Genomic DNA, 20,669 nt, shown 5'->3' on the forward strand with positions numbered 1-20,669 from the left:
CAAAAATTTCAAATCGTTCTGGAAAAATTATTCTCGGTTGCAGGGCTGAATTACAATCATTTTTGGTCGATAGACATACACCTGAAATCCTACCCACTTTCGAGACAAAAATTCGAGTAGGTACTGAAATTTTTAGACGAAATTAAAAAATTTCAAATCATTCTGAAAAAATTATTTTTAGTTGCAGGGATCAATTACAAGCCTTTTTGGTCAACAGACATATCCCCGAAATCCTAGTCAGTTTCGAGAAAAAAATTCCTTACCAAAAATATAATTTCTGGCCAGAATGTCTGCCCGAATTTTCATGCGAATCTTTAAAACGTCATAACTTCTGAACGGATTGGACGATTTTAATGTTTAAAAAAGCAAACTACGCGTATTTTGATGGAGAATATGTAGAAATCGCAAAAATATTCGAAAAGTTGTTCCTTGACCCCCCAAAATGAGAAAAACCCCATAAAAATGGTCCAATTTTCAAACAGCCATAACTCCTATAATAGTGAATGTATTTCAATGAAACTTTTTTTTGAAGTAGAGCTCATGGGTACCTACAAAAAAGTATTACACAACTTTTTTATAGGGCGTCGAATAAAATTATCAAAAATGAAAAACTAATTTTTAAGAAAAATCGACGGGGGGTAGGTGCCTAAATTTTTCGGCGAAAAAAAAAATTTCAAATCGTTCTGGAAAAATTATTTTCGGTTGCAGGGGTCAATTAGAATCATTTTTCGTCATTAGATATACTGTCGAAATCCTACCTACTTTCAAGAAAAAAATTCGAGAAGGTTCACGTGAATAACTGTTTAATGAAGCCTCCATCAACAAATTAGTATTCTTGATTTTCATCTTATTTTGGCCTTTAGAATCTCCCATTAAAATTTTTCCCAGGGGTGGCTGAACACCCTGTATAAGAATGCGATAGAACGCATGATTCCATTTAAAATAACCATAAAAGTATGTTTGCAATAACAATATTTAACCCAGTGAAATGTTTGTTTCTATTGTTAATAACAGTACAGATATTTTACGACCCCGTACTCGACGGGTTGATCGAATCATTAAATTGCGAATGAACGCATTTTCCTGTCGATCGTCCCTCGTTCCTCAATTATTATATCAAACGCTCTCGATCGAGCCCGCCCCTTTGAAACTGGGCTCCCTGCGATTTTAAACGTGGCGCCAATAGAAGGAAATGGTTGAGAACGTATATCCAGTGACTACTAAGAGAAAATGCCACGGTAATAACATCAAAATTCAATTTTTGTAGTTTCTGCGAGATTGAAATTGTTTTCTGAAAATTTTATTTTAATCAGACAAGGCTTGTTGAGGCTATAAAAGCTTTCGTGGGACATATCCCAATAGTAAGTGGTCAATAATGAAACTTTGACATACATTCATACAGTTCCTTAAAAGTTTTCACTCATTTATTTGAAACTAGTACCTACAAAGTAAACCATGGATTTACTATATTCCTGTTTTTCGTTGAGATGTAAATACAAGAATAAAAAGATTAAAACATTATATAAACATATAGAAATAAGACTGCACTAGGGGTTTAAAAAAAGACTGATTTGTTTATTACAAGAACATTCTCAGACACTTCTTGTTACGATCGGAATGAACTTAAATTTAGAAATATGTTAAATAAAAATAGATAATTAATAAAAAAATCTTGGTCAATCCAGTCGACAATTTGTCATGAAACTATAATACTATAATTTAGAGTATGAAACATTCAACCATACAAAGATAATTTTAACCATGCGACGAAATGAGTGACTTGTTGAATTTGAATTCCGTTGAATGTGGTAGAAAGTAAGAATAGCCAAGTACCCAAGAATTTCAGAACTTGCCAAACAATTTAACGATAGTGGTAGCTACTTTAAAAGAAACTACATATTGTTAATCTTCTCACGTTTAAATCAAATCAGACCATACGTTACTTTTACCTATCGACTAGGAAGCCATGTATGGTGGTGGCAGGTCATTCGAATATTTGCTTGTACATAAATAGTGGCACGAAATAGAATACGGGCATATTAATAGACATGTACACACGAAACCGTATATCTATACACGAGCCCACGTGTGTTATCCGTGTATTAAGAAGTACTTATACAGATCAAAACATGGTCATATTATCTACACGTGTATATGTTCAAAACCGTGATCTCTAATTTGTATATAATTGAAAGCATACAGTGGTGGACATAAGTATTGGCAATGTGTTTATTCGAGTGTGCCAATACTTTCGTCCACCCATAAAATGTTCAATAAATACATTTTTCTTATTGTTTTGTGAATCAATGTATCTATATTATTATTTCTGTTATGTAATTAGCTAAAATAGATGATAAATGAATGTGTAAAAAGTTTTTCCTTCAAATCAATTTCTTTCGTAGTTGTAAGCATTTGTACCACCACAACCATGCTGTGCCAATACTCATGCTCAGCACTCTACATTGCAATGAATAAGAATATCATAAATGTAGTGGTCTGTAACAAAATGGTAATAGCGAACGTGTTATTTTTTCATTTTTTAACGAATCATTTTCCGATAGCTAACAATTGTACTGTTTACTAAGGGTGGGCGGGTACTCGAATCTCGGGTCAGGTTGAGCGTGACCGGGTCGAGTCGAGTCGGGGCCCAAGTATCAGAAACTTTCGTGTTCCTAAACCGAACCTCGAACATCGAATACCCGCCCACTGAAAAAAAAAGTCTAGAAAGTCTAGAAGAGAAAACAAGGAGGAAATCAGAGCGTAATTTTGCGAATTTACGGGAAAATAGGGAAAAATGTTCGATGGTCTAGCACGGTCGCAGGAACGAACGAAACGGCGCGGCGCGGCGAAACGGAGTCTTATTTCGAAGGGGAATCACCAGCGCGCGAGCGTCGGTGGAAGCGAGACGGCGCAACCGTCAATAGTGGGGGAAGGAGTGGGAAGGGCTGAGAGTGGGAGAGAGACAGAGCGAGACCGCAACATGACGAACGCCCGGCAGCAGCGAGGTGCGGGCAGTCTGCGCACGGACATCGATCGAAGTTCACGTTCCATTCCACTCCCCGAAATTCCCGGTGTTTTCCTTTCGATTCGTTGACACTTCGCGGACGAGATCGGGGCAGGAACGATCGCGGCGCGGTTTGTTGTACGCGACGGTACCCTCGTGTGAGTCGTGTCCCGGTGTAGTGACATTTGTGCCTTTCGAAGAAAAAGACTGAAAACCTTCGTATCGTGACTGATCCTTCGCCACCCTGACAACTCGTTCTTGGACTTCTCGACTAATCGACGTTCGTTTACACTTCGATCACCCGACGACTGCCCGCTGTCGACCTTTCCGCGAATCCGACACTGGTGAGTAACAACTTTGTTTTGGAGTTAGGTTACTTTTGGCCGTGACGGCCCGGTGAAACGTGGGACGATCTCGAACGGGCCTTTTCCGCCTTCTCACCGATTTCGTTCGCGACTCGAACCGATCTGTTTTGAATCTTTAAGCTTAATAAAGTTGCATCTTATTTCGTGACGCTTCGAAATAGTTCGTTTCTCCTATTAGTGTCGTTACGCTTATCGAGTACCGTTCCGTTCGGAGTGTCAACCGCTCTTCGAAACGAGATTAGAGGCGTGCGCGAGTTACGGAGTTAATTAAACACGGTCGCGAGCATCGTTAAGTTTAAACGAGACGAATTTCTGTAATTAGCTCGATTTCGGGCGAAACGAGGAGCAACCGCCGAGCGTAGCTGTTCAAATGTTTTTCCGGTACGGAACGTGAGGTTAACCGGCGCCGGTTACGGATCGTTTATACAGCGTCTCTGTTTACTGTTCGAGCATCCCCCCGTGCCTGGTCGGTCCGCAATGCGTCGCGACGGCCACGACAACGGATCGTCGATGCGAGGAAAGCTCTCGCGGAGGGCTAACCTTCGGGGCATAACCTCTAAAGCGATTACGAAATCTGCCCACGAGCCATGCTTTCAGCGTTGGGACAGTGTTTACGAGCCGCGATACGCGACGGACAATAAGTGCGCGACAATAAAACGACCGCGGGACCGCTATTGTCGCGCACGGCCGCGGATAAACGTGTCTGCGTGTATTTGCTGTGTACGCGGGCCACGATCGAAGGGCCAAGCGGAGGCCCGGAGAGCCTGAAAATCAAAGGCGCTCCGTTAATGGAACGAATGGCCCGTGAGAAGTGGGAAGATCAAGAATGCTTGGAAACCTCTCGGCGATTCTGATTTACAGGGATTTAGATCCTCGAAGGGGATGGGAGTGAATTTAGATGCGGATGCTCGTTGGAATTTGACTGATTATTCGTCCCCCTGACTTAAATGAGTAGAGCCAAGGTTAGGTATAATATTTGTAAAATATTCGAATGATACAAATAATATTCAATTATCGACATTTCGATAATTTTATGTATACGTATGTGCTGATTATTATGAATATTGTCAAAAATCGAGTATTGTGCTGATTTAAAATTTATTCAAGATTAGAAATTATTTTAATGAATGAAATGTGAACTAGACGTAGTATAATGGAAAAATTTTATACGAAGTAACGGATAAAGACTGTTTCATTTAAATTTGCGTGTTCTGATTAGTTGGTCAGTGCAGTTGCTAATATTTATTGAAGTCTATAAACTAAATAATGATAAATAGTCCATATTATTAAATCGAATGTTGTGCTAATTTGAAATTTATGCAAGATTAGAAATTATTTTAATGCATAGAATGTGAACTAGACGTAGTATAAGTTAAAATAGAAATACTGGAAAAATTTATCAAAAATCGAATGTTGTGGTGATTTAAAATTCATGCAAAATTATTTGAATGTATAGAATGTGAACTGGATGTAGTATAACTTAACATAAGAAATACTGGAATTTTATACGAAGTAAAAGACAAACACTGTTCCATTAAAATTTGCGTTATGATTAGTTGGTCAGTACAATTGCTAATATTTACTCAAATCTATAAACTAAATAATAACAAATAGTTCATATCATTAAATTACACATTTACTTTCCTAATTAAAGCACAATTTTATGGAGACGTATAAATTTTCAATTAATTTATTAGTAATTTACAGATTTATAAATATCACATGCTAATATAGTTTTTAAAAACAACTCTGCAAGTATTTTCTAGTAGATAAATAATTAAATCATCGATTCTTCTGTTAATCGAAGTTCTGCTATAGTGAAATATTTGAGTAGCTAGGCATTCGAATAGTATTCGTCTAATATTGGAACAGTCAAATATTTGAACTATTGAAGTGTTCGTCTATTATCAACAACAAATTATTCGACAAGAAATTCCAGGCTCAGTGTACATTACTCACGATCAATTTAATGGTCGCGAAAATAGACACAGGAAGTAACCGGTCCACGTAGATCGCAAATCAAGTTTGACGGAGATAAGACTAAATAAAGGCAATGAGTTATTTCAATGAGAGTATTGTTTCGACTTTCTATTCGAATGAAGAATTGCAGTATTTGCTGCGTATATTTAGAATTGTATCATCCAAAGCAGTACTTTGAAATTATTTTATTTTTAAACATTTTGATCGCTAGCTTTTTCTGGCGCCCCTTCGTTAATACAATGATTTTATAATCCAGAAAGAAAAGAGAGGGATTATTTTGAGAAGTGTGAGAAGAATGTTACACTTTTGTGAGCAGTAAAACTGTATTAATAGGTATTTGAAACTTCTGTGAAGCTTGTGTAGAATAAAAATAGGATATTTATATATTTATAAACTGAACAGGCGAGATTTATCTCTTTTTATATTTTTTTATATTTCTTTGTAAATTTTATACGTATAAATCGCTAGCATATGTTTTTACGAAATTTTGAAAAATCATGAAAATAAAATTGAAATGGAAAAGAAATATAATATCGTATACAAATTAGCATAAGTCATATCTTATATAGAATTGTCATAATTAAAATTGTCTACATTTTCATGAAACATTAGTCGGTTCAAATATTTTATTATAGACCGTTTTCGACTCCGTTTTTCGACCCTCGTTATAAAAATAATAGTTTTCATTTTTGCATTTTTCCATTATTTTACATTAGCGTATTTATAACTATTTGTTTGTCAATTTTTTTATAAATGAAATTGTGTCACGTTGTTTCCGAAAGTAAGAGTAATTTCATGTATAAGGTAATCAACTTTTACTTGTTTTTTCACAGATATTAAACTTGTTCTTTTTATATTATTAACTACTAATGCATATTATTTAATTTTATATTTTTTAAACCATTTATAAGTATATACCTTTTTCCCTTTAATTGAACTACTAATATTTTATGTTACGTGTCCACAAATTTTTATGTTATATCGTACTAAAGATAACTCAAAAAATGATATCGAAGACGTTGATGTAATGAAACATATGAATCAACCAATCTTCAAAAAATTTCATTAACAGATTAATTCTTATCATGTATATTTTTCTCTTGTCTATTTTTATCGGTATTATTTACATTTAAACTCTGAAATCTCTTATTTTAACCGCTCCATATATATTCTGGGGAAGCTTTCGATAGCTTCCATTTACAAGGATTAGAATTCTTTGAGAGAATAGTGGTCGAATTAAACCCAAGTATTTATAGAAATATCCTAACAGTTCTGATTTACCGGAATTTGAGTTCGTGGAGAGAATAGTGTTAACTTTATTTCCGGGTAGTTTTGGAATTTGCGCGATTATTTGTGTTAGTGTTTCAAAAGTGTATTTACGTACTGAGAATATCCTGGTAGTTCTGATTTACAAGGATCTGGATTTCTGACGAGTGAAATCGAACACAGACACAGCTTCTTGTAGGAATTCGATTAGGTATTTGCGTTAAAAAAAAGTTTCACGATTTACATTTCACACGTACACATCCTCTTCTAGGGTTGGAATTTAAATTGTCTATTAATAAAATTTATCTACTCATTTGTGCTTGTAATTTATGCATATACTGGAATACACGAAATAGTTAAGAAATAATTTTTAAGCGATCTAATTTCGTTGACAGTTTTGATAAACTAGAAATAAATGGGATTAAAATTCTTTCGTAGCTTTATTAATTAATTCAATATTTCTCATCGTGAGAATTCAAAGAATGTGATGTTCCTAGTGATCTAATAATTCGAATCGCGTCACATTTCGTCTCCACTCACTTCTAATTAAATATCCGTTTGCTATTTGCGGAAGACAGGTCACTGCACTAACGATTTTCGACGCCACGCTTTAAACTCGCGCGAGAACTTTTCGATCCCTTTTTTGTTTTGATTACATTTATGTTGTTTCATAAAAATTTGTCGAATGTTGTACGTTTCCTCCATTCGTAATGTTAAGATCAGCTAATTAGGTAAACATACCACTAATTTGTTAAAAACTCCAATGTAAACTTACGATCAATTAAAAAATATTTCAAAATAGGTTTATGTTTTTTAAGTAATTTATTTTTTTTTTTTAGGTAATTTATGTTTTTATTAAAGAAATCTATATTTTAACAACCACTCATTTAAGTCAGTCGCGCGATTCAGTTTGGAAATTATACCTTTTTGAATATAAATTCACAAATGAAACGTACCTACACGAATTTGACTTTAATATCATTTGGCAACACTTCTTGGTTATCAAATTACGAAGAACTTTATTTGCTTTAATTAAATCAATCATGTATAAGTATTCGATAAATGCGGTTCATTAAAAAATTTTAATTTGCTGGATTATCTTGAAATATCATCGTTTGAGGAAGCGTAGGAAACATTCGTCTGCCACCCTCTCTTCCCCCCCCCCCCATCATACAGAATATTTTCTTAATAGAAATTCCATACACATTCAGCGAGTAGCTGAATCGAACTAATTGGACCATTCGTTTAATCCACAACCCCAAATAGAATATAAACAACCGTGAAAGCAGTCGATTCACTTTTCCTTATCTTGACAGTTGCTCCACTTTAAACTCTCGAAGCACGTTTGAAAACGACAGTCTCCTCGTATTTCCATATTGGTCGTCCTTTCTCCCGTCCAATTAAACTACAAAAGCAGTCGTTTCTTAAGAAGGAATTACCAGCCTTCCGTCGAGCGAATTCCATCCTCGAATTAACAGCTTCATTTTTCGATCAATCGTTCGCGATCGAGGATCTGGATATTCTCGATATAGAATTCAGCTTCGAGATCCCCCCTCTACAATTCCTATAATAAACACACAAACGCTATCAAACCTTTTCGATAAAATAGTTTTCCACAAACGTATATTAGAACAGTTCAATTAAACAGTTTTTTATGATTAAAAGTACTTATTAGTCTTAAGTATATATTTTCAATGTTTCTATCTACATTTTCTATCGTAATTAACTTCTTTTTAAATTACAAATTTTCTATTCTGTTATCAGTGTTACAAAAACTTCAAACGCAGTTTGTAGGCGTGGAAATGATTTTATTAAAATTATTGCTTGTCGTAATATATTCGATTATGTATCATTCGTGGGATTGAGTTCATACGATAACCAGGAAACTGTTGGCCCATTAAAATTGATGTAGTTAAAATAGAATTTACGTTCCGCGGAATTGTTTGTAAACGCGCACTGATATATTGTAATAAACGTTGAACATCGAGCTCAGAAATTATCGACCACCTGTCGACAAAATTCTCTCTCCGAACGAATAGTTTCATTTTTCTGATCAACCCTTCGCGATCGAGATTCGAGATCCCCGACAATGTAGCAAGCAGTGTCTTTAATGCAGCTCGAAGATGCCGCTTCGTGGCTTCATTAAGATAACAACAGTTTGTAAAAATGAATTGCGCGATTTCAGTCCGTATAAAACTTTGTTCCGAAAGAATTACGATTGCTAATGAGTTTGCAGGTAATCGAGGATGTTCAAGATAAGTTTGCTAATTAATGAAATACCTAACGAATAGAAGAAGTGTGCATTTGTGCAGACTTGTTACCAATTAAATAATGTTTTAACCTTTTCGAAGGTGCAATTATACATAATACAATAGGTACACGATTCTGTTGGAAAATATAGGAAATTAAATATTGTTAGTCGCACATTTTAATCGCGATTTTCAGAACGTATCGATTTCTGCTTTGGAAATAAAATATGATATAGAAGTTTGAAAAAATAATCTCTACAGAGGATTGTAGATTTTCAAGATTTTCAGATTTATCAAATTTACTTTAAAATGGACACTACGGCAGTGAGAGAAAGCTTCAAACATTCGATATTTAAATTCTGTTTCTCAGGAAATTATTAGCAACGATCTCTTAAAGAGATTTATAACTTCTTTTCTATCGTATCGTAAATCAAAGATTTGCTGTTTTACTACTGAAGTGAGTTCTTAAACTCGAGAATTATTATCCGCGTGATCAAGATATACGCATTAAATAAATGGAATAAATATTAAATTGATGAAAAAGGATAAACATTATAACGAGTATGAGATTAATACGCGTCTAGACTTCCAATGTAGCGAACATGCATCTTGAACCTGTATTTATTTACAGCTACTAGGAGTGGTTTTACGGTAAATCTTAATTTTTCCGATTTGTTATATAGAATTATGGTAACGATTTATATTTTGGTTACAATGTATCTCAACAATTGGAAAACATAATTGTTACGATAATAGAGATTTCTTTATGCGAACTTTCGTTTTCTGAATCTCTACCACCGGAACACTGTTATTCGACATAGCTCTTGTTCTTCCAATCGCCACAATTTATCGTCAAATTACCAATGCATGAGCTCGCATTTAAAAATAGCATCAAAGCAGAACCGTGTAAAACAAACTACAGAAATATGAGATGAAGTAATTCATAAACGGAAAAATATAATATTAGAAAAAGTGTAAAGTCTGGTAAAATTTACGTTTACTGACATTAATAACGTCTTCGTTAATATTTAAAGTATTTATGCTATTATAAAAAGAGATTATATAGATAGTCTGAGGTAGATCAAAATTGCTAATAACAAACAGTCATAGTCAAGTCGTCTAATTTGGACTATTTTCAAATTTATAATTAATACGCTAAAGTACTTTGAAGTTATCTAGTTTAAAGGAAGACAATTATAAAAATCCAATTTAGGAAATTAGTACTCTAAATGAAACCACTGGTTTCTTAAATTGTACATGATTTAAAATTACATACAGTTTTAAACCAGTGGTTAGTTTAAATCAGTTAAAACAATTCACATAATTTAAAACAGCTAAAAATATAATTTGTTCATATTATTTTTAATTTAAATAAAACTATCATGTTTCCAACATTATTCCTTTACAAACGGACATTTTGCAGCACAAATGTTAGGAAAATAACGGAAAACTAACTCGTGTCTAAAAATTACCTAGTTCAATGTATTAATTGTATTTCAATTCAATGAATTGTTATATATATTAAGGAAATTCAAAACGGTAAAAATTTGATGTTTAAACATGTTGGAGGATTGAATTTCGTCCATTAGTATCTTAGCATACGTTGAATATAAACAACATGTACCTAATCTAATACGTTTTTACGTAGAATTTGATTTTCTTTCTGAATGATGGTATGGAAAAAATTTATTTAAAAAATGAGAGGTGTCCTTAATATGGTCTAGATTCTATGCAACTTTTGTACGAAATGATTTTATACACAGTAATGTATTTAAGAGCAATTTAATATGTATTTTTATAACATACGTTCATTAAAGCCTTATGAGAGATACTGATTGTTTGGCCACTTCTGGGGAAAATTTTAATGGGAGATTCTAGAGGCCAAAATAAGACGAAAATCAAGAACCCCAATTTTTTGATTGAGGCTTCCTTAAAAACTTATTAACGTTTAAAGTTCCTTACCGACCAGAAATTTTTTCGGCATAATTAAAAAATTTCAAATCATTCTGAAAAAATTATTTTTAGTTGCAGGGATCAATTACAAGCCTTTTTGGTCAACAGACATATCCCCGAAATTCTTGTCAGTTTCGAGAAAAAAATTCCTTACCGAAAATATAATTTCTGGCCAGAATGTCTGCCCAAATTTTCATGCGAATCTTTAAAACGTCATAACTTCTGAACGGATTGGACGATTTTAATGTTTAAAAAAGCAAACTACGCGTATTTTGATGGAGAATATGTACAAATTGTAAAAATATTCGAAAAGTTGGTCCTTGACCCCACAAAATGAGAAAAACCCCATAAAAATGGTCCAATTTTCAAACAACCATAATTCGTACAATAGTGAATATATTTCAATGAAACTTTTTTCTGAAGTAGAGTTCATGGGTACCTACCAAAAAGTATTAGACAACTTTTCTGTAGGGCGTCAAACAAAATTACTAAAAATCAAAAACGAGTTTTTAAGAAAAATTGACAGGGGGTAGGTGCTTAAATTTTTCGATGAAAAAAAAAGATTTCAAATCGTTCTGGAAAAATTATTTTCGGTTGCGGGGGTCAATTACGATCATTTTTGGTGAATGAACATACCCCTGAAATACTATGCAGTTTTGAGAAAAAAATTCAGGAAGGTGCCTAAATTTTTCGGCGAAAAAACAAAATTTTAAATCATTCTAAAAAAATTATTTTCAGTTGCGAGAGTCAATTACAAGCATTTTTGGTGAATACACATACCCCCAAAATCCTGCTTAGTTTCGAGAAAAAAATTCGTGTAGGTGGACAAATTTTATTAATAATTTTGTTAATAACTGTTTAACGAAGCCTCAATATTGATGAGTACCTTAGTCGTTCAGTTTCTTCATAAAACTCATTAAGAGTGCTTGAGTCTTTTTTCTTAGTCAATTCTCGCTGTTGAAATGGCGTAGAAGCTTGTTCTTCAGCGATGATAATTCGCTATCTGTCCATGCGCTCAGCAAACAATTTCGTTTGCGGGCCAGCAACAATTCCTAATATATTCATCATTTTTAGCAGTGGCATATATCCATTGTTAAAGATGCAAGCAGCCAGGAATGCAGCAATCTCAATAGTGTTTGCTCCACAGTGCAAATGTTTTGGTGCCAGAGCCCATACACAAGAGTTAAAACTTTCATTATTATTTTGCGTGTGTCCTACATTTTTTCACCAGATCACGAGATGTTAACTGTTCAGGTATCGAACGGATTGCTTTTATAACATTATCGTTTAACGGAGGAGGACGACTAAATGATTCAAGTTCACCCTTTGCTTCCGCACATCACCATTTGCAGGAACTTTCTTCTCCCTCAGGACAGTTGCGATGGAATGGATTACTATCAGTAGAAGACATATAATAAAATGTTGTCCACGCTGCTTTTTTTATGTCCTTTATTGAATTAGGGTTTCTTCTAATGGCTAAACCATGATAACGTCAATGTGGCAATCAGTCAATTTACCAGATCCTTTTCCACCGACGCCATCATGAGTTTTCTTTGTAGCTTGCTGATGAGTGGCTATTCTTTAACAAAACTGACGCTTAGATTTTACAAAATGTGAACGAGAAAACTCGGCCACGGATAATTAACAATCGTAGTACGGTCCGACCGTGTCACAGGTGCCACATAGAAGCCTCTAACTTCATTCATTATTAGAATTTTAAAATTTCCTTTTACACATTCTTCAAACATTAAAGAAGTAAGAAATGTAAAAACAAAAATTATTTTTTGAAAGTCCTAGACCGGAACCTCCCCTTAAATTGGAAAAATCGTGTCCCGAGTAGGTTTCGGGCCTCGAATAAAAGAATTCTCCCGCGAAAAGACGGTTGCCCGGAATCCGGTGTAGCAGAGCTGACCCGTTTTTCAAGCAGAACGTCTCGGCGAAGTTAATTCGAGTTTAATTATTCGGAAGACATGAAACGACTGTGAAACCGAGAAACGTCGCTTTAATTCGAGCGGAAGCGAGCGGAAATCTCGTGTAAAAAGGGAAGAGGAACGGAGGCCCCGGGAGTTGTTAAACGCAAACTCCGGAGCCGAGCAAACACTCGACGGAACGGGGGACTCTCGGTGTTTGTAGTACGGGACGCGATTCGGAGCGATTTCTGCATGTTGCTCGAGTTGGTTTCGACAAAGTGTTCGCTTGTTCCTTGTTACCGCGATTCCCGGTATCGAAATTGCCGTGACGTCGTCAGGGAACGCGCGCAATGTTTTAGTACCCTCGCCGGTTGCGAGTCCGGCTGAATATATATGCAGCGCAATAATTCACACGGCGTTGCGCCGGCGCGCGTATTCTTTCGTTCAATTTAAAAATATTTCCGTCGTTGCTTCGTGAATTGCCGCATTCCCGTATCTCGCCGTGCGCCGGGGCTGGCTCGTCGTCGCCTTTTATTGCTGTTTCCTCTTCCCCCCTCCACGGGGGTAACTCTAAAATCACACGGAACACGACGAAACTTTTATGGAGCGGCGATTAAGGCGACGCGATATCATTCCGGTGATTTACATGTCGCGGACGTCGGCTGCGTTTGTAGCAATTTTAACCGAGATCGAAATCTCTCGTTAGGCTACGACGCCGTGTGTGTATCGCGATGCGAAGAGATATTGGTCGGTTCTTGCTCGGTGCGTCTCGTTGCGTAATCGAACGGGTCGAAATAGATACGCGATTGGAAGTCGAACCGAGGCTTACAAACCGTGGAGGTGCAACGTCGATTAGATATAGACAACTTATGGATAATTATAAGCGTACGAGAGAGTATCTTAGAGATATCGATACACGGTAATAAGAATAATTAAAGTCGGACGGGATCGATGGTTATCGTGCTGACGGAATGTCTTCGCGTTGAAAGGGTCGAAAGTCGATTACTAACTTGGTGGGTGAATTAAAAATATTAGGTCGTTTCGTATATCCGAGTTCTGTTCTACAACTTAAAGCAATATTTTAGGTATACAGGGTGTCCCAACATCGGTGATACAAGCTGGAAGAAGGTGATTTTACATGGAAAAACAAATCGAAAATAAAAAATGAAATTTACAGGATTTAAATGAAAATAAGGTAATTAACTTATTAAACTAACTTCATTAATACAAAAATTGTTGAAAATTGTTTATTGTGATGCATACACAACTATACTTTCTGAATTATATTTGTATAAACATACATTCTAATGTATTCTCTGTCTTTAATTCTTCGAATACCAAATGGTTCTCACTTTTAATTGAGGAAGGCTTAAAATATTCCTCATACACTTTTGTTTTAACATGAACCCATGGATAAAACTCAAGGAGTATCAAATCTGTAGACCATGATTATTCAAAACTAAAGATAATGTGCTAACAATAAGACAACAAATAAAATTGTGATACATGCTCAGGAGGCTTTGTCATCACGTGTGTATAGAAGTGCAGAAAACACAATAAAAGTCTGTATTAAGATCTATCCGACATAGTTAAATATACACATACTCAGTGAATATTCAAAATCAATTTTTTCAATAACAAAGCTCCAAATGAACAAATTTTATTCTTTAATTTTGATTTGTTCTTTCATGTAAAATAACCCTCTTCTTGGTTGTACCACTGATGCTGGGACACCCTGTATAACTTTATGAAAAACAGTAACTCCCCTTTCTTTGCCAAAACCATGTCGCTACAAAATTTTCTTGATTTTTTATTAAAATATAGTTCAATGCTTTTCATCAAAATGTTGACATTTTCAAATTGTTTACCCACTAATAAGCCTAGAGATTGTTGTATGTTATTTCTTAGAAGGTTCGGTTTTATTATATGCAAACAAAAATATTCATGCAACAAACAAAACTGAATTCTTGATGTTAGTTTAAAATTTCAGAAATTCCCTCTATCGACAAATTTTATTTCTTTTCTATTAAATTACAAATCCTCAGAATATCGAATGGCACGAATTTATGGGACGACATAATACAAAAGAGAATGAAGTCCAAGTTCTTTAATTTCATTAAATTTACGTACTGGAGAAAGTTAAATTTTCTACTGTTATTTATAAAAAAACAGTGTAACAATATTTATATCAATAGAAAGGTTAGGCTACCCCATTCCCACTTTTTAATTTATTTCGATATTGCATTCGCTATACAAATATATATAGATAGATAGCACAAAAATAATTCAAACGATTTTAAAAAAGCAATGAAACGCTAATGGACGAGTAATTTTCAAGGCGTCCATTCGTTATCAGAAGTGAAGAATTATGTGAATAAGTTGGGAAAGTTTTACCATATATTCATATAGTATAGTTTGAATTTATTCATTCATATATTATGCATTCATATTATAGTTTGAACTTCTGTCTATCACAAACTTTGCAACAAATAAGCATTTAAACCACAATGCTGATATCAAAATAGCTTATACCTAATTTTTCGCCAAAAAGAACTCAAGATTTTGACATTACTGAAATATAAAACTTGTTAAATGTTGGAAAGAGATTGCAGCATTAAACAGTGCAATAAAATTATATTGCAAGAAAGATGTGACTGTTTGAAGTTTGCAGTACAAGTTGTTTAGTACATTCCAGGTTACTGTTTCCGAGGCATCTACTGGTATATTCAGTATTTTGGTACGAATGTTCATCTTAAAGTGGTTCTGTGGTTTATCCTTGTCAAAATAATTCCACAGAAAGAAGTGTGAAAGAAGTCACATCTGGGGATCTTGGGGGCCATCATAAATCGTCGAATCTTGATATTATCCGAGTAGGAAAACGTTGCGTGAAGTTTATGGTGAGGTTCGTTTTGCTGAAACCACACTTTTCCATCTTCCTCCAGCTCTGGCACGAACAAATTTTTGAATTTTATATTCTTTTACTATAACAGTTTAGGCGTTCCCTTTTGAATCTTCAATAATCCCTTTTCACTCCAAATTTTACATACTAATTATAGGTATCAATAATAGAAACGATACACAGAATGTTTATATTATATTTAACTACTTGGAATTACATTCGTTTTACTACAAACTATCTACAATACATTATTCCTTTTTATAATAGCATAAATAATTTAAAGAAACTTCATGAAAATATTTTTGATATCATTATTTCAATTTTTATTAACCTTTGACAGTGACCAATTTATAAATCATTTTGTGTGTTGTTTCTGTTATTAATCCTATTGCTGTGATGTAATAATTAGGTGTCGCTGCATACACTATCATTTTTATATTAAATTCTGACCATGAGAATTAATCTGGACCATTATAAACAGAACCATGTTTTAATAGAAAGAGGGATATTCTAAAAAAATATTTGATTAACAGACTTTAAATGGTAACTTTACGCTTGAACATTCTTTCTTCGAATTACAAAATTATTTCAGTATTTATGTTTTTATTTATGAATTACTATAATTAGATTCATCGAACTTTAAACTATCGTTTGCTCTACGTACTTCAAAAACTGATTATTTCGAAACGGAAATCTCGTGTATACAAATTTTACTATGCGTGCTCGTTTTATTTTTGGACGAAAAATTGCATGATTTACTTTACAAGTTAGTCTTTACAACGTTTTTTTCGTTTGTTTTATAGCGAAGCGATGACACATTTATAGTAAGAGGAATGTTACAACAGTATGTGTATACTATAAATGATATTTTGTGAGTTTTTATCGTGCAAGAATGATTCGATTCAGTGAAGAGAACACATAAACTTCTCTCGTACCCAAAGCTATCAAGAAATGTTTTAAACATCACTTGTATAGTTTCATAAGACCAGAAATACAAATTTTGTGTTCAAATATTAGTCTTCTTCGGAGTAATGGATTTTATCATGAACTCTTTAAATTGAACTGTGCGATCTCTTCCCTGCAGAGGGATCAAAGTTTCTGAGACAAAGTCAACAATTTAAAGCGTATGAACACTACGTTGTGGAATTACCTAACTATGTCGTGGTCGCCTAAATTTAGGATTGTTACCATTTACGACGTGTAAATGTTACAGATTACGGAAGCGCGATAACTAACGACCCCGTAAATTTCTGTTTACTCTGCTTCTGATATAGCGCGTTCCCAATTTTTTGACGTTCTTTATGTATTTAATCTTCTTTATCTACCTTATATTAACAAGTAGACTCTTCATTTTCTTTGCTACTTCTTCACAATGTCCGTTGTAATCGCGTCGCCGCACGTTCGAGCAAAACTTATAAATGTTAAAATGTTTTAGATTGATAAAAGAAATTCCGTTAAGCGTGAATTTGGAATTTTCTCACGTTTAGAGTCCGTAGTAACTTTGACAGAGATGAAGGTATTGTATTTTGCTCACGATTTAGTAAAAAATTATTACAAAAACAAAAAAACAGAATATAGATAAATTCACAGTATTTGCTTTTAAACATAGCTTAGATTAAAATAGATCCACTAGAAATTTTCTCATATTGATATATTCTTAAAATATGTCGTGAAATCGTCGATGTCGTAAATTAACTACATTTTCTATCAAGTTAAATATTCGATTCTCTTGCTATACTATGAAAGTAGATCTTTAAACAGTCTGATTTACAAATTCTAGAAAAAATTGTAATCGTTAAAAAAGACTACTTTGAATCTAGCAAGAAATTGATGAAAAGAAACCTGTGCAGTATTATACAGGGTGTTCAACCACCGCTGGGGAAAATTTGAATGGGAGATTCTAGAGGCCAAAATAAGACGAAAATCAAGAATATCAATTTGTTAACAGAGGCTTCGTTAAAAAGTTATTAAAAAAGTAAATTAAACAATTTCAAATCATCCTAAAAAAATTATTTTTGGCTGCAGGGGTCGATTGCAATCATTTTTGGTCATTACACATACCCGCGAAATCCTACCCATTTTCGAGAAAAAAATTCCTTACCGAAAATATAATCTGAGGCCTGAAATGGTTTCTCGAAATTTCATGTGAATCTTTGAAACATCATAACTTCTGAACGGATTGGACGATTTTAATGTTTAAAAAAGCAAACGACGCGTATTTTAGTGTAGAATATGTAGAAATCACAAAAATATTCGAAAAGTTGTTCCTTAACCCCGTAAAATAAGAAAACCCCCATAAACGTGGTCCAATCTTCAAACGACTATAACATCTACAATAGTGAGTGTATCTCATTGAAATTTTGGAGGGAACTAGAGTTCATGTATACCTACGAAAAAGTATTAAACAACTTTTCTGTACAGCGCCAACCAAATATATTAAAAATCAAAAACGAATTTTTAAGAAAAATCGACAGGGGGTAGGTGCTTAAATTTTTCGACGAAAAAAAACATTTCGAATCGTTCTAAAAAAATTATTTTCGGTTACAAAGGTCGGTTACAATCATTTTTGGTCATTGCATATATCCTCGATATCCTACACACTTTCGAGAAAAAAATTCGAGTAGGTGGACTTCGTCAACAAAATTAAACAATTTCAAATCGTTCTGAAAAAATTATTTTTGGTTGCAGGAGACAATTACAATCATTTTTAGTGAATAGATATACCCCCAGAATCCTATCTACTTTCGAGAAAAAAATTCTTTACCGAAAATATACATAACTTATATACATATATCTATAACTTTTTAACGAAGCCTCAATCAACAAATTAGTATCCTTGATTTTCGTCTTAATTTGGCCTCTAGAATCTCCCATTAAAATTTTTCCCAGGGGTGGCCGAACACCCTGTATATCACAGAATAGTTCGAAGAATAATGGAACAAGATGAAAAGCGGGACAAAAGAAAATGAAACGGGAAAGTGAAAATAGGTCACGCGGAAACATTAATCAGTTAGAGAGTAACATTACTGAAATCGAAAATGGAACGAAAACGTACAGCACGCTGCTAAATAGAAGTCGTGCGTTACTTTGATGAAAGTAGAAACCATGCATGCGTAATTATAGGTAATATCGAGAGCGATGAAGTGGAATGAAAGTTTTGAGATGTCCCGCGTTATCGATTCGCGGTGATGTTTTATTCGTCGATACTGACGGCACTGATGTTCTTAGAAATTTAATTGAATGTTCGTACGATATATAGGCTACGAAACCGTGTCTTGCGTTGCCATACTTTCCTTCCAGTTCGCTAAACATAGATTTTCACTCGTACGAATTTCGTCAAACACACTTTTCCACGTGTATTCGCGCGTGCTAAAAATACGGAAGCCAATGTTTCACCATTGACCGTTCCGATGGAAGTGCTCGTAAGTAGAGTTTCCAGGGAAACACTTGAAGTTTATTTATGAAACCCTCCGCGCGTGCGAGATTTAGTTGCGATACTTTTTCTGCGCATCGTAGCAAACTAGCATTAACGCGATCACCGATTAAATCAACTTAAGATATATTTGAGTAACTTCTTTATAATTATACAGTGGCGTTTATTCTCTTTCACGGCATTAAAAAGTAGGAATTTTAAATGCAGTTTCAAATTGCAGTGTTTTCTCTCTTCTTTATTGTATAAATGGTTGTCATCTATTAAAGTTGTATAATTGCTTTTCACCAGGAAGAGTACAATTAATGATACATTTAATAGAACAAGTAGGAAGTTATTAGTCATAACCGATAATATTGTGCAAAGAAAGCTATTTTTTTATGTAAGAGTAATGTAAATTAAAATACTGAATAATTTATGCTAAAAGAAATTTAGAACGAGGCTAAAGCTTTAAAATAAACGTAGCAATTCTTCGAAGATACAAAGATAATATTATTCCATTTATGAAGAGAATAAACATATTCACGGAATGTGTATAATAATTCATACTATATTGAGTCTCCACCTTTTAATGAGAAAAAGTTTATGTATGTCCATTACATCTACTCTCTTGAACAGCATATTTGCGTTAAAAAGTAACAGGCGTAGTGAAACTGGAAATAGTTCTATGAAAGAAATAAGCTTAGATTTTATCACTTTTACTCTAGAATAACGAAGTATGTGGCACAAAGGAATGTTTAGCGATTGTTAAGCTAAGGAAAAGTGTTTTGAATAACAAAAGAATTAGTTGCAGAAGCAGCTAGTGTAGCAAATGTTTTATAAAATTTATTCATTTTTTAATATTTGCAATTGATCCTGCGGAATATACATCCTGTATATAAATATAAGAAACTAGCGAGACCATACATCACATTTGAAACTCGAAGAAGATTAACAATCACACATAGTCTGTTGAAACGAAAGAAGGAATGTGAAGATCGCATTGATATGTTCTAACGGAAAAGAGAATAAGATCAGCATCTGATTATTATAGCGATATCTCTAGGCGGGAATCAAGCTTTCGTAATGATAATTAACTTCAATTTTGTTTTCTTTGACATATTTTATCTTCACAATCGGTAATATATAACTGCAGTCAGTGAATGATGTTCCTTTCTATCAGCATAGCTATGCAATTGTTTATTAACTAGAATGGGTTGATTTATTTTTATAGAATATGATTTATTCTCGTTTGCATTTACAATACTGTTCGTTAAAATGAAATCGGTGTAGAAGATACGTAAAACGATTTCTATATTGAAGTTATTTTTAAGTCAACACTGTTGTGCTTGAACTGACAAAATTACTCTTTATTTGAGAAAGTAAATCCCTGCGTGCATCAGATTTTTCCAATGTTTCGTCTCAAAATTAAACAAATTCTCTAACATTATACGTAGACAATCAATCGATTTTGCAAAAAGTAGCTTCAAACTTTAACAGGTTGATCAAAATTTCGATTTTAGACATTTGTAAACTATCTAATTTAAAATTTGTCTTAGTACAAATTTGTTTCTTTTAACATTTGAGAATTGTTTTACTTCCACAGTGAAATAGTAAAAGTCAAAGCATTAAAA

At 33.9% G+C, this 20,669-nt stretch overlaps 1 protein-coding gene across 2 annotated transcripts in view; it reads left to right on the plus strand.

The window, feature by feature from the left end:
- Nucleotides 1-3,027: 3,027 nt before the first annotated feature.
- LOC143341140 (uncharacterized) overlaps nucleotides 3,028-20,669 on the plus strand; it is a 226,877-nt gene continuing 209,235 nt past the window's right edge. For both annotated transcript variants that reach the window (XR_013079562.1, XM_076763831.1), the window contains exon 1: nucleotides 3,028-3,348. The gene's annotated coding sequence lies outside the window, so the exon portion shown is untranslated. The remainder of the gene's footprint in view (nucleotides 3,349-20,669) is intronic.

Source organism: Colletes latitarsis, chromosome 4 (assembly GCF_051014445.1).
Source record: "Colletes latitarsis isolate SP2378_abdomen chromosome 4, iyColLati1, whole genome shotgun sequence".
Lineage (NCBI taxonomy): Eukaryota > Metazoa > Arthropoda > Insecta > Hymenoptera > Colletidae > Colletes > Colletes latitarsis.